We start from the raw sequence: 15,209 nt of genomic DNA, 5'->3' as shown, positions 1-15,209 counted from the left end.
TGCTACTATGTACAATGTTCTCCTGGTTCTGCTCACTTCACTCAGTATCAGTCCATACAAGTCTTTCCGGGTTTTTTGAAGTCTGTTTGCTCATCATTTCTTACAGCACAATAGTATTCCATTACATTCATATACCACAACTTGTTCAGTCATTACCCAATTGATGAAATAATTTCCAATTCTTTCCACCACAAAAGTGCTGCTATAAATATTGTTTGTACATGTGGGTCCTTTTCTCATTTTTATGATCTCTTTGGGATACAGCCCTAGAAATGCTTTTGCTGGGTCAAATGGTATGCACATTTTTATAGCGTTCCAAATGAGCATAGAAACTTTTTTTTTATTTTGGTCAGGATCTTTCTCATTGCCACTTGCTCCTTTGCTGGCCTCTCACTTGACTTAGCTTTTATGTTAGAGTTGGGTAGGCTTTTCTCACCTCTTGGGGTGGATGGCTGTCTGCCTTTGTCTTTTGATTTTTATGTCCTGCTGTTTTCTCGGCTAGGTCTGGGGAGCCTGTAAGTTGTCAGTACTTCCAAAGTGATGTGATTTAGGGAGAATTCTAGTTTCTGCCACCTCATGACTACAACTCCTCTCCCCACTGGAACTGTGACCCATATCCAGGAAGATGCCCCTACTATCTTGCAACAGCAAATACTCCTCTTTAGTCAGTAACTGTGATCAGCAATGAAGTTGCCAAGTGGCCCTGGGTCCTCCACTCAGCACTAACAGAAAGGTCCCCTGTAATCTCTTTCTTACAAGGCGTTTAATCTTTTCATGTCCCTTAGCTCTGAATACTTTTAGTGGTTCTATTATAGCCTCCCATTGTCATTTCCAAGGTCCATAGTTAGTGCTACTTTCATCCCACTCTGCTCCTATCCAGCCCCCACTCCAATGTCCACAGACATTTTTCTGTCATCCTAAGCTGTCCAGGACTAGAAAAATGGCTCACTGTTATTTGTTGGTTGATTATCCTATTTCAAATCTGGTTTGATACACTTTTTTGTTTGTTTGTTTGTTTGTGTTTTTTTTCTGTCCAGGCAGTCGGGTTAAGTGACTTCCCAGGGTTACACAGCTAGTAAGTATCATGTGTCTGAGGACAGATTTGAACTCAGGTCCTCCTGACTCCAGGGCTGGTGCTCTGTCCACTGTGCCACCTAGCTGTCCCTGGTTTGATACACTTTTAAAAGTTGTTTAGAGGGGAATGTTAGAACTCTGTAAAAATGCTCATTTTAGTCCACCTATATGGATTCATTTCCCAATACCATAATTTCTAATCAATGTTAATAATAACTTGTACCATAGGGCATTAAAATAGTATGGTTTACAGAAATATAAATACTGGGGTGACATTTCCATTAGTCCTGAAAGTGTTTATTCCTGTTTCTACCATTAAAGGCAGAAATAAGGAAAGAAAAAATCTTATCTTATGCCTTTACATATTTTAGCACAAAACTGTGAGTTCCTATTTCCTAGTAGAAGGGAGTTTCATAGGTATATAAAGCCCTTCCTTAATTTTAAATTACTTTAACTTATTGATTTTAAAATATAATTCGTTTGTCTTAAGGAATGTTGAATACTCTCTTAGTAAGATCAATACTACAGAATTAGATATAAAAGGCTTTTAATGCCTTTTAAAGAGACTATTTAATAATTATTGAATGAATGAATGAATGAATGAAGTGGTCATCTTTTTATGTATTTTCATCCTCTTCCTCTTAAAATGTTTTCAGCAGTGCCTTCAGTTATTTTGTATCTTATTTCATTTCTTTTGTTCCATCAGTAATGGAGCAGTATTTTGGGTGCAAACTTATAGGATACTTTTTTTCTGTTGTCCTTTCAGTCCAAGACAGCTGTCAGACCTCTTTATGGTCTTTGCCTTGGCTGCACAATTCACAGTTATTCAAATCAATAAGGATTTATTATGTACCTATCATGTACAAAGCAGAGACATTGTAGTTTAATAGATGCAGTCATCCTCAGTCAAGATGACCTTGTTTAAAATCCTACTTTTGACCCACTCTAGCTGTATAAACCTGTATGAGACAACTAAACTCAGAGAGACCTAGACAAATCTTTTTTTTTATTAATAATTTATTTTTACTTTTCAAGAATCACTTCCAAATTCTTTTGAGTTTTAAATTTTTCTCCTCCTCCCTCCCCTCCTATCTCCCCAAGATGGTGTGCATTCTGATATAAGGTCTACATATACATTCCTATTAACCACATTTTCACATTAGTGATGTTGTAAGGAAGAATTGGAACCAATAGTAGGGACCAAAAGAAAGAAGAAACACAACAAAACAGAAGAAAAAAAACTAGCAAATAGTATACTTTGATCTACATGCAAACTCCATATTTCTTTCTCTGGAGGTGGATAGCATTTTCTATCATGAGAGTTTTGGAGACGACTTAGATCTTTGCATAGCTGAGAAGGCCTAAGTCTATCAAAGTTAGTTATCTATCTCCTGTTTGGTCATAAATTCTTCCATTCTCCATAAGTCTGACAGGTAAACTATTCCTTGCTCTCCCAGTTTGCTTATAGTATCAGCCTTTATATCTAAATTATGAACCCATTTTGACTTTATTTTGGTATATGGTGTAAGATTTTGGTCTATGCCTAGTTTCTGCCATACTTTTTTCCAGTTTTCCTAGAAGTTTTTGTCAAATAGTGAGTTCTTATCCCAGAAGCTGGGGTCTTTGGATTTATCAAATAGTAAATTACTATAGTCATTGACTACTGCGTCTTACATATCTAACCTATTCCACTGATCCATCACTCTATGTCTTAGCCAGTGCCAAGCAGTTTTGATGATTGCTGCTTTATAATACAATTTAAGAGCAGGAACAGCTAGGCCACCTTCCCCTGCATTTCTTTTCATTAGTTCCCTTGATGTTCTGGACCTTTATTATTCCAAATGAATCTTGTTATTATTTTTTCTAGTTCTATAAAATAATTTTTTAGTAGTTTGATTGGTGTAGGACTGGATAAGTAAATTAGCTTAGGTAGAATTGTCATTTTTATTATATTAGCTTGGCCTACCCATGAGCAACTGATGTTTTTCCAATTATTTAGATCTGACTTTATTTGTGTGAAAAGTGTTTTGTAATTGTGTTCATATAGTTCCCAGGTTTGTTTCGGGAGGGAGACTCCTAAATATTGTATGATGTCTACAGTGACTTTAAATGGAATTTCTCTTTCTATCTCTATCTTTGTTGGTAATATATAAAAATGTTGATGCTTTATGTGGCATTATTTTATAGCCTGTAACTTTGCTAAAGTAGTTTATTATTTCAAGTAGTTTTTTACTTGATTCTCTAGGATTCTCTAAGTATATCATCATATCTGCAAAGAGTGATAGCATTGTTTCTTCTTTGCCTATTCTAATACCTTCAATTTCTTTTTCTTCTCTTATCACTAAAGCTACTGTCTATAGTATCTTATTGAACAACAGTGGTGATATGGACATCCTTGTTTTACCCCTGATCTTACTGGAAATGCTTCTAGCTTATCCCCATTACATATGATGCATACTGAATGTTTTAGGTAGATGCTACTTATCATTTCAAGGAAGACTCCCTTTATTCCTAGGCTCTCTAGTGCTTTTAATAGGAATGGGTGTTGTATTTTGTCAAAAGCTTTTTCTGCATCTATTGAGATGATCATGTGGTTTCTGTCAGTTTTGTTGTTGATTTGATCAGTTGTGCTGATAGGTTTCCTAATATTGAACCAGCCCTGAATTCCTGGTATAAATCCTACCTGGTCATAGCATATAATTCTTGTGACAATGTACTGTAATCTATTTGTTGATATTTTATTTAAAATTTTTGCATCTAACTTCATTAGGGGAATTGGTCTATAATTTTCTTTCTCTGTTTTGACTCTTCCCAGTTTAGGTATCAGCACTATATTTGTATCATAAAAAGAATTTGGTAAGACTTCTTCCTCGGCTATTTTCCCAAATCATCTATATAGTATTGGAACTAATTGTCCTTTAAATATTTGATAGAATTCACTTGTAAAGCATTTGGCCCTGGAGATTTTATCTTAGGGAGTTAATCAATGGCTTATTCAATTTCTTTTTCTGAGATGGAGTTATTTAAGTATTTTACTTCATTATCAGTTAATCTGAGCAATTTATATTTTTAAAATATTTATCCACTTTACTAAGATTGTCAAATTTATTGGCATAAGTTGGGCAAAATAGTTCCTAATTATTGTTTAATTTATTTTTCATTGGTACTGGAATCACTCTTTTCATTTTTGATACTGGTAATTTGGTTTTCTTCTTTCTTTTTTTAAAAGTTAAATTAACCAAATATTTATCCATTTTATTGTTTTTTTCCCATCAAAGCAGCTCTTAGTTTAATTTATTAGTTCAATAGTTTTCTTAATTTCAATTTTATTAATCTCTATTTTGGTTTTCAGTATTTCTAATTTGGTATTTAATTGAGGATTTTTAAGTTGTACTTTTTCTAGTTTTTTTTTCATTGCATGCCCAATTCATTGATCTCCTCTTTCTCTATCTTATTCATGTAAGCATTTAGAGATGTCAGAAATGGCATCTTTTTTTCAGGAATCCAGAAATAACTGGTGTTGATTGATTATTTTCTGAATTCTATATGTGACCTGATTCTGGGGAAGACAAAGAGTCAATTCCCCATCCAGGGTTCCTAAATCTCTGAAGACTATCGGAAAGAGAGAGGCCACTAACTTTCCTGACGTATAAAGAGTTTACGTAGCCATTGACAAGACATCAACTATTGCTACAGCAAAGACCAATATGAGTAATGCTACCAAGAAGACAGTTGTGTGCATAATTTGTGATTGAATGAAACAGGAATTAGGGTGATTATAAATTCTTCCTTTTCAAAGATTTATTAATTACAAAATCTCATATACTATTGCACAAACATAATCACGAACATATTCTATGATTTTTATGCTCCTTCAGAGTTTATATTTATCATTAATTTTTGAGAATTGTGGAAGTATTGCAGCTCTGATAATATATTTCCAGGAACACTCACTTCTCTGGACCTTTACTTGTCTGGCAGAGTCAAAGGGCTTTTGTATTTATTCTGTATTGGAAAATTATTCTGTATTGTCTCAGCATTTCCTTATCACTTTGGTCCCTCTGTGCTTTGGTTTGTGTAGTCTATGCATAGCTCCAGATGACTTCTTTTTTTAACCAACCTAATGGATAAAAATGCTACTGTCCTCAGGGGGATCTTCTCATTTGATTGGTTTCAGTCATTTTGGTAGGTCATTTTTATTGTTTCTTTAGAAACTTGACAGTTTGTATAAAATATGTATACTGTCTGACAAAAAGAATCAACACATGTTTGTATCTACACAGATTTTACTTTACTGCACAATTTAGTAGTATGAGATATGATTTTAACTTGCTTTTAAAAAAGGCAGTAGTTACAATTTTTGACTGATTATCAGTAGTTCATATAGGTGGTCAAGACTTCCATGGTGATCTCTCTTTCCCCAAAACTCTCTTCAGGGCTCCTTTTACTTCATTGTTCCTCAGACTATAAATAAGGGGGTTCAGCATGGGGTTAAATAGACTATGGAATAGAAGGAGATATTTCTGCTGCTCCTTGTGGTTCCCATGCTTGGGCCCAACGTACATAATGATAGCAGTGACATAGAAGAGTCCTACTACACAGAGATGGGACGAGCAAGTGGAAAAGGCTTTCTGTCTCCCCTCTCTTGACTGGATATGCAGGACTGCCCAGAGGATTCACATGTAGGAGACCACAATTAAGGAAAGGGGTCCCACCAACACAGAATCAGCTCCAGCCAAGACCAAGATCTCATTGATATGGGTGTCAGCACAGACAAGTTTGAGAATAGTTAAGATTTCACAAAAAAAGTGGTTGATTTTCTGGGGACCACAGAAAGGCAATGGCAGTAATAAAATTAGCTGGGCCAAGGTCAGAAGGAAGCCAGGGACCCAAGAGGCAAATAATAAAATGATACACACCCTCCAGCTCATGATGACAGAGTATCTGAGGGGGTGACAGATTGCCACATAGCGATCATAAGACATTACTACCAAGAGAAGACATTCTGTGGTGGCAAATGTCAAAAAGAGAAAAGTCTGAGTTATGCACCTGGCATATGATATGGGCTTGACTGGGTCCAGTAGGTTTGCAAGTATCTGGGGCACAGTGTTACAGGCATAGGAAATGTCAACAAGGGCCAATTGTGAGAGGAAGAAGTACATGGGTGTGCGGAGTCGGGCCTCCAGAGAGATGAGTCCTAAGATTACTCCATTGCCCATTAGGGTGAAAGCATATAGCAGAGAGAAGAGCCCAAGGAGAAACATTCGCATATCAGGGCCAACAGGAAATTCCATCAGAATGAATTCTTTAACCAATGTGTGATTGTTCATCATGGTTCTGTGACAGAGACAAAGAGATCATTTAGGCAAAAGGTTTCACCAAGAGTTTTTATCCACTGTTAAGTGCATTAACATAAATGCATGAGTATGACACCTTTCCAATGCAATTATTTTGCCTCTAATGTGCTTTTAGAGATCTTATTTTGATTAAAATAACACATTTTTATTCTCTTAGCTCCTTTTCATACAAATATGGAATTCTCTGTGAGTAATTTCCTCTATTCTCTTCCTTTAATGAAGATCAGTTCTTTGTCTTCAGTTGATAGCCTTTGAGCATTGCAGGGAGGGGTTGGCACTGGGGGATTAAATGCCTTCCCCATAGTCATACTGCCATTATATGTCAGAGGCAGGACTTGAATGCAGATCTCCCCAACTCTGGGAATTGTTTCCTGTCCATTATATCTTACTGTCTCTCTTGCCAAAGATAATATTTTAAAGACAAATCTGGTCTTCATTGGTGTGTATCCTTCTTCTTCTTATGTATATGACAACCCCTTTGTGCTATATTTGATAATCTTCACAATTTTCTATAGATTAAAAAATTTCCATCACCTTATGGCCAATCTTACAGTTTTGAATGTTTACTGTCTTGCTTTGCCTGATCTTTCGATAATAGGTAAAGCATACAATATACAAATATTTTCTTTTTTTCCTCCAATTAAAAAGATAATCAATAAGCTATTGATCATTTACTTTGTGTAGAAAATTATACTAGATATCGAAGAAGATTTTTTTCCAAAAATTTATATACTCTCACTTCGGTAGAGGGATATTACATCAACACAGATATTCTCTCAAAAAAAAAAACACTTTTGTTTTCTGGCAGGTGCAGTAGCAGAGCAGAAAAGAAGTAAGGGAATGAGTGCTTTGGAAATATCCAGATGAATCAATGGCAGAGGAAGAGGAATGGACTCTGTGGACAGGAGGCTCAAATGCTCATCATTTCTGTTTGATGTTTATATACCCAAAACATTTAAAAAAGAGTGAAAATGAAAGACCAAAGACAGATCCTCTGCTGGGGAGGACTGGGGGACTCATCACTGCCACAGCCTCTGTGGCCTGTGGGAGGACAGCACCAGGCTGAGACATGGTGCTGCTGTGGGGATGCTGGGGAGCACTGGAGGCACTGGGCCAGCCTGAGCCCTCCAAGCCCCTGCCATTGCTGACCTAGGGCTGCTGGAGCCACCCCAGGTGAACTCTATCTGTGGATTGGAGTGGTTTATGAAAGACTATACTTTATCTAATGCTCCAAAGAAGCCTTTGTCTTCATCCATTTTTTTATATGTGTTTTACAGTGGAATATTGACCCATATTCAATGAATAAAACCCAGATTTGAAAAACACAGAGAAAATTAAGAAGCTTGCTGAAGCTTGGAGGATGCTTCCAGAATCACAGAAGAAATTATCTGAAGAAGCTACCAAGGTGCTTTTAAAATATACAAAGAAGAGAGTTCTGAAACAAATCCAGAAACTATATGAACACAATTACAAAACACTTTCTACACAAATAAAGTCAGATCTAAATAATTGGAAAAGCATCAGTTGCTCATGAGTACGCTGAGATAATATGATAAAAATGAAAATTCTACCTAAGCTAATTTACTTATTCAGTGCCGTACCAATAAAACAACCAAAATTATTTCATAGAGTTAGAAAAAATAATAAGATTCATTTAGAATAACAGAAGGTCCAGAACATCAAGGGAACTAATAAAAAGAAATGCAGGGGAAGGTGACCTAAGTATTCCAGATCTTAAATCATATTATAAAGCAGCAATTATCAAATTTACTTGGTACTGACTAAGAAATAGAGTGATGGATCAGTGGAATAGGTTAGGTATGAAAAGACAGCAGTCAATGACTATAGTAATCTATGTTTTGACAAACCCAAAGACCCCAGCTTCTGGGATAAGAACTCACTATTTGACAAAAACTGCCGGGAAAACTGAAAAAAGTATGGCAGAAACTAGGCATAGACCAAAACATTACACCATATACCAAAACAAAGTCAAAATGGGTTCATGATTTAGATATAAAGGCTGATACTATAAGCAAACTGGGAGAACAAGGAATAGTTCACCTGTCAGATTTATGGAGAACAGAAGATTCATGACCAAACAGGAGATAGCGAATATTATGAAATGCAAAGTGGATAAATTTGTTTAGATTAAATTGAATTTTTGCACAAACCATGCCAATGCAACCAAGATTAGAAGGAAAGTAGAAAATTGGGAAAGAATTTTTACAATCAATCTCTCTGATAAGGGCCTCATTTCTAAAATATATAGAGAACTAAGTCAAATTTATAAGAATGCAAGTCATTCCCCAATTGATAAATGGTCAAAGGATATGAACAGGCAGTTCTTAGATGAAGAAATTAAAGCCATCTATAGTTATATGAAAAAATGCTCTAAATCACTATTGATTAGAGAAATGCAAATCAAAACAACTCTGAGGTACCACATCACACCTATCAGATTGGCCAACATGACAAAACAGGAAAATGATAAATGTTGAAGGTGTGGGAAATTGGAACACTAATGCATAGTTGGTGGAATTGTGAAATGATCCAACCATTTTGGAAAGCAATTTGGAAGTATGCCCAAAGGTTTCTAAAATTGTGCATGCCCTTTGACCCAGCAATAGCACTTCTAGGTCTATATCCCAAAGAGATCATACAAATGGGAAAAGGACCCACATGTACAAAAATATTTATACCAGCTCTTTTTGTGGTGGCAAAGAATTGGAAATTGAGGGAATACCCATCAATTGGAGAATGGCTGAACAAGTTGTGGTATATGAATGTAATGGAATACTATTGTGTTATAACAAATGAGCAGGTAGACTTCAGAAAAACCTGGAAAGACTTGTATGGACTGATGCTGAGTGAAGTGAGCAGAACCAGGAGAGCATTGTACACAGTAGCAGTCACATTGTGTGATGACTGACTTTGACAGACTTAACCCTTCTCAGCAATGCAAGGATTAAAGACATCTCCAAAGGTCTCAAGATGGAAAATGCCTTCCACATCCAATGAAAAAACTATGGAGTTTGAATGTAGATCGAAGCATATTATTTGCTATTTTTTTCTTCTGTTTTGTTTTCTTTTTCTTGTGGTTCCTCCTATTGTTTCTAATTCTTCCTTACAACATCATTAATGTGAAAATATGTTTAAAAGGGATGTATTTGTAGAGCTTATATAAGAATGCACACCATCTTGGGGAGGTAGGATTGGAGGGAGGGGGAGAAAAATTTAAAACTCAAAAGCTTATGGAAATGATTGTTGATAAATTAAAATAAATTAATAAAAAACAGAAAAAAACAAAAAAATGCAAAGAAACGACCTCTAAATATAAATCAGAGCTCAATCCTAATAAGGGAAAAATTTTCAAAGAAGAGAAGCATTGAAGAAAGGATAAAAGGGAATTATTAAAGAAAAAAGAGAATTAACCATCTTTGGATAGCCCAAAAAACCTCACTCATAACATTTTTATTTCTAAACACTTCAAGGAAGCAAAAGGGACTTTGGCACAGCAAATGATGAAGGTTTTAAATGAAGAATGGCAAAATTTGTCATCATGTTGGAAGCAGGCATATGTGCAACTTGTCAAAAATGATAAAATTTGTTATGAAAATGAAATTAAGTCATGGGAAGAAAAAAATGCTTAAAATTGGACAGGAAGATCTTTTAGGTTTTAGGAAGTTAAAAGACCAAATTGGAAAACACCTTGAAGACATCTATTGATGTTTTCTTCTTCACAGTGAACAGGATAAATACTCAAGAATCAATCAGGCCTCTCAATGAGCAAAAATATGCCAACATTATTAAGAATGATATTGGTGAACATTTTATATTAATCTGTTTTTGTTAACACATAGACTTCAGCCAGTATGCTCACATATTTCATATTAGCACTGACCTATGAATACTCAGTCTAAATTCAGACATATTTGCTTTTGGAACTACTGAATACCAAAAAAATTCACCTAGATGTAGGGGGGATTAATTTTACCCTTAGATAAAAGTAAATCAAATTGTGAAATATTTTTAATACTGGCTAATGATGAGAAAGTATTCTTGTTTCCTAATGAGGAAACAAGCATTTGCTTTTCTCCAATTGTCTTAAATTATAAAAGCTACAGTGGTCTAAGCTATCACTCTTGTGGATTTTTAAAGAATGAGGAACTGGCCTAGGTAAATTTCTATACCGAGGCAAGTTCTAATTCCTAGGTAATACTAACTCATATGGTATTCAGACATGATGGGTGGACACACATACAATTGCTGATTTCATTTATGACTTTGAAAAAAAGAAACTACTGAAGGATTTGTAAATGTTTCCATCTTTTTTTTTTTTGTAAAGTAAAAAGATTATGTCAACTCTGTGCACATTGCTGTTTATATCACAGAGAACAAAAAAGAGAGAGAGAGGACTGGCACTCAGGGAAGTTGAGTGCCAATGAACCTGAAACTCCAAGGATCCATTCTTTCATTTTTGTATTACTTCCTTTTGAGGGACCAAATCTGTATTGTTAAAAGTAGATCATTACCAAGGTAGCAATAACTTAATGTAAACTGGTCTCCATAGTGTCTAGTTATTTAATCAATATAGGAAGAAGCATTTTTTAAGCCCCTTCTCTGTGCTGAGCACAATGGAGGAGGTTGTCTTGCTACATCCATACATTTAAAGATTCTTTATCCACTTGCTACTTCAGTTCCCAATTTCCATAACCCCATTCTTTTCTTACCTTCCTGTGACATTGAATGTCACTTGATGGATTTAGGTTTCCTGATTCAATTCTGAGCAATTTTATTTACTGATGAGAATTCAGTAATTTTGTTGTGATAATAGCAAAAGAATCATGAGAATCTTTACCCCAACGGTCTCCTGGCATTTTATTGTCTAGTTCAATTCAAATAGTTCAATGTACCTCTCTTCTGTGAGTCTGTGGAAAGGAAACCAAGAATAGCTCACTGACTAGGCTGCTGTGTGAAGAAGTTACCTCTAGAATGTGCTGGATGCAGGCAATAATCACTATCTACAACAGAAAGATCACCCTGCCTACCTGGGCTGGCATCTGGATTGAGAGCAGCACAGTCAAGCACCACTGGCAGTTAACTTCCATAAGCCATTTTCTGGTCAAGAGGACCCCTTTGTCCTCTTTGGCTCCCCGTGGATTTAGTTATGCCAAGTGTAATTTCTATCACCAACTATTCTATGTGATGATCACAGAAAGGGGAAGCTGAGAGGAAGCAGAGGACCCAGGGTTCATACAATGGCTGTGAACATTTTATTAACAAAGTAGTTAATAGACCCATTCATGTTGTCTTCATCCAGGGCTTGGCTTGGCCTCTGGTGCCTTGAACTTGTAATTTCTCTTTTTATGAATCATCACCTAAACTTCCCGAGAGTGCTAAATTTGGAGTCAGAAGACATGATCACCAGTTCCAGCTTTACTTACTGTATATGTGACCTTGGTCATTCAGTCATTTCTTAAGTACTTACTATGTGCCAGGCACAATGATTACTGCTGGGGACATAAAAAAAATCAAGAGACAGAAACTCACGTTGTAATGGGGGATACAACATACAAACAATTATGTAGAAACACAATATATACGAGATAAATTGGAGAGAACCAACAGAAGGAAGGCATGAACATTAAGCAGGACCAGGAAGGGCTTCTTGTAGAAGGTGGGATTTTAGCTGAGACTGAAATTAAACCAGGGAATCCAGGTGGTATGATGAGGAGAGAAAGCATTGCAGGCATGGGAGACAGCCTGTGAAAATGCAGGCAATAATGAGATGAAATATGTGCAAGGAAGAGTAAGGTGGCAGAGTTAGTGGATCACAGATTACATGGAGAGGAGTAAATAATATTATTGGAAAGTCAGGAAGATACTTAACCTCTCTGAGCCTCAGTTTCCTCGGCGGTAGCATGAGAAGAGAGTACTAGATGACTTCTAAGGTCTCTTCCAGCTCTAATTTGTGGTCCTACAATCCTGTAACTTCTGCGTCTCTCTCATTTCTAAATCTATGATTTCAATGCATTATCTTATGATCCTAGTGTGAAAACCTTGCTTTTTACATCATTGTTAGGCATGAATTGAAAGGAAGGCTCACCAAAACAGAGAACTAGGACTCATTTGTGATTCTGTCTGGAAGCTCCCATCATCTCCAGCAACTACTCTGGGAGATGTCTTAGGGACTGAAATCTCACTATCCACCCTGGTTTTTAGCTGGCATATGATTTGAGGAAGTCCTCATTGTTTTAACTAAAGGGGAATTTTTATTCCCTAACAGCTAAATATAATCTTAAATCTTGATAATCACAAAGTTCAGTGAAGGAAGAAGGTCCATGGGGCATCATACCCATCCAGGGGAAAAAAAAGTGCCTGATCATCAAACAACATGCATTTACACACCTAATTATTCCCTATAGAGGGACACAAGGGTCTTTTTGTCTTTCAGGTCCCCTGTAGGCAGAGTTCAAGGGAAGAGTCATGCATAGAGAGTTTCAATACCCACAAGTATCCTTATGTAGGAAGTTTAAGACAGAGATCATATTCCTAGGTGTCCACTACATATTGCTGTTGTTGTTCAGTCATTCAGTGTTGTCTGACTCTGTGACCCTTTCTGGAGTTTGCTTGGCAAAAATCCTGGAGTGGTTTGCCATTTCCTTCTCTAGGAAATTAAGGGAAACAGAAGTTAAGTGATTTGCTCAGAGAAACCTAACTACTGAGTCTCTGAGTATGAATCAGAACTCAGATCTTCCTGACTCTAAGCCCCATGTTTTATCCACTGAGCCACCTCTTAGGCAAAGAGAGGTTAAGTGACTTGCCCAGGATGACACAACTAGTGAGTGTCTGAGGCTGGATTTGAACTCACGTCTTCCTGACTCCAGACCAAACAATCTATCCACTGAGCCATCTACTTGCCTCTATCCATTATCAATAAATATCCATTAGATAGTACCTTCCTCTCAATGTGTGGTCCTGTTGCTTGTCCCTTCATATGAATTTGTTCCCGATCTATAACACCTTTAGAAGATGAGGCTTAGATTGGAAGAAGTTAAAACTATTCTCGGGTGACAATGAATTGGCTCCTGGATAATACTCCTTTAGCTCACACCCTTTTATACTCCTTCTTACTTTCTCATGATCCTACTTCATCTTTTCTCCATAGCCCACATATATACAGAACTTTATCAGAAGTGACAAGTGAATGAATTCTGATGAGGGTCTCTGTCCCAGTACATCATCTTATGTTACATAGATTAGAGGCAATAATTAAGTTTTGGATCTTGGGACACTGGAGTAATTTGTGGGACTCGGGGAGTCAAGAAAAGGTGCAGTTTATCCCAGTGGAATGTATTAGGCTCTAATTCTCACAGGATTTGTTATTGCTATGAATCACTGGGAAAATTTCCTTTTGGAATCATCCTCAATTCTGCTGAAACTTTGACCGTTTCCTCACGGAAGCTGTGGAATTTTCTAAAGCCCAGGCCCTCCTAGATCAGTGATTATCAGTCCTCTTATCACTGGTATCCCAATAGGTGAGAAATTCAAGTCATCTCTACATGATAAATAGCTCAGAAAATCTCAGGGACAGGGATAATTTCATAGTTTTTAGTCTGTTTGACTTTTTTTCTTTTTTCTTTTGTTTTTTGGCTAGGCAATGGGGTTAAGTGACTTGCCCGAGGTCACACAGCTAGTAAGTGTTATGTATCTGAGGCCGGATTTGAACTCAGGTCCTTCTGAATCCAGGGCTGGTGATCTATCTACTGTACCATGTAGCTGCCCATGTTTGACTTTCTTTAAAAGAAAAAAAAAACAACAATACTTTTTTTACTTGAAGCTGAGAGAAAGTGTTATTTTATTCATCAAATAAAAAAAATCAATCACAAATCTAATTGATAAACCAATAAATTCTCTAAAATCTCTCATTGCCTTGCCCTACATCCTTGGCAAGAGCCAGCAGATAATTAGGCATAGTAGCCTGTACTTTTTGACATTGCTATTTTCGACAGTCAACTGGTTCATAGTTCATCTCTTACTGAAGTAAGAGAGTTCAGGAGCAATCCCACATTACTAAAAAAAAAGAGCTTGACTCTATCACCACTCAATTCCTCTCTTTCTAGGTCCTTTCTTTGTTTCTACAAAGTGCCATTTCTGCTGAATTTAGCCTTTGTATCTTCTGCACTAAGACTCTTCTCCATGTTGACTCTTCTTTCTCTCAACTCTCTCAGTAGAAACTGCCAATACAGCTTTTTTGTGCTTATCTCACCCCTCAAGATCTCCTTCTGGCAGCAGCAATTAGGTCTTCCCCTTCTTTTATCTTGTCCCCTAAATCACATGAGACAATGGTCCTTGGCCACATCTTCTTTGCCTTGATCCCCCAAATGAATATAAATATGTACCTTACCTACCCTCCAATCATGTTTCTAAGAAACATCAATTTCTAAATGTTTCTGCTGACATTGTACTCCAATACAGTTGCACAAAAAATAACTCTCTATTAAACATCTTCTAAATATATTTCCAATTACTGGCATCTTTTTAATATAATATTTTCAAACCTTAGAATCACATGGAGTACCATGACATTACCATTGTCTTCTGGTCAGAATACTGGACAAGATATCAAAATATTATAGCTGACATTTGCATAGTGCCTTAAGATTTGCAAAGTGCTTTACATAAATTTTTTCATTTGATTTTCATGATAACTCTGTGAAATAGGTGCTTTTATTCTTTTTCTTATTTTATACATAAGGAAACTGAGGCTCAGAGTGA

General features: G+C 36.4%; 2 pseudogenes; one reads left to right on the top strand and one right to left on the bottom strand.

The window, feature by feature from the left end:
- Positions 1-5,465: 5,465 nt before the first annotated feature.
- On the bottom strand, positions 5,466-6,413 carry LOC114027317 (annotated as a pseudogene).
- Positions 6,414-7,500: 1,087 nt separating this feature from the next.
- On the top strand, positions 7,501-10,157 carry LOC114027323 (annotated as a pseudogene).
- The last annotated feature ends 5,052 nt before the right edge of the window (positions 10,158-15,209 follow it).

Source organism: Vombatus ursinus, unplaced genomic scaffold, assembly GCF_900497805.2.
Source record: "Vombatus ursinus unplaced genomic scaffold, bare-nosed wombat genome assembly UNPS02014858.1, whole genome shotgun sequence".
Lineage (NCBI taxonomy): Eukaryota > Metazoa > Chordata > Mammalia > Diprotodontia > Vombatidae > Vombatus > Vombatus ursinus.
The sequence above is the reverse complement of the archived record's forward strand: the minus strand, read 5'-3'. Positions and strand labels throughout refer to the sequence as shown.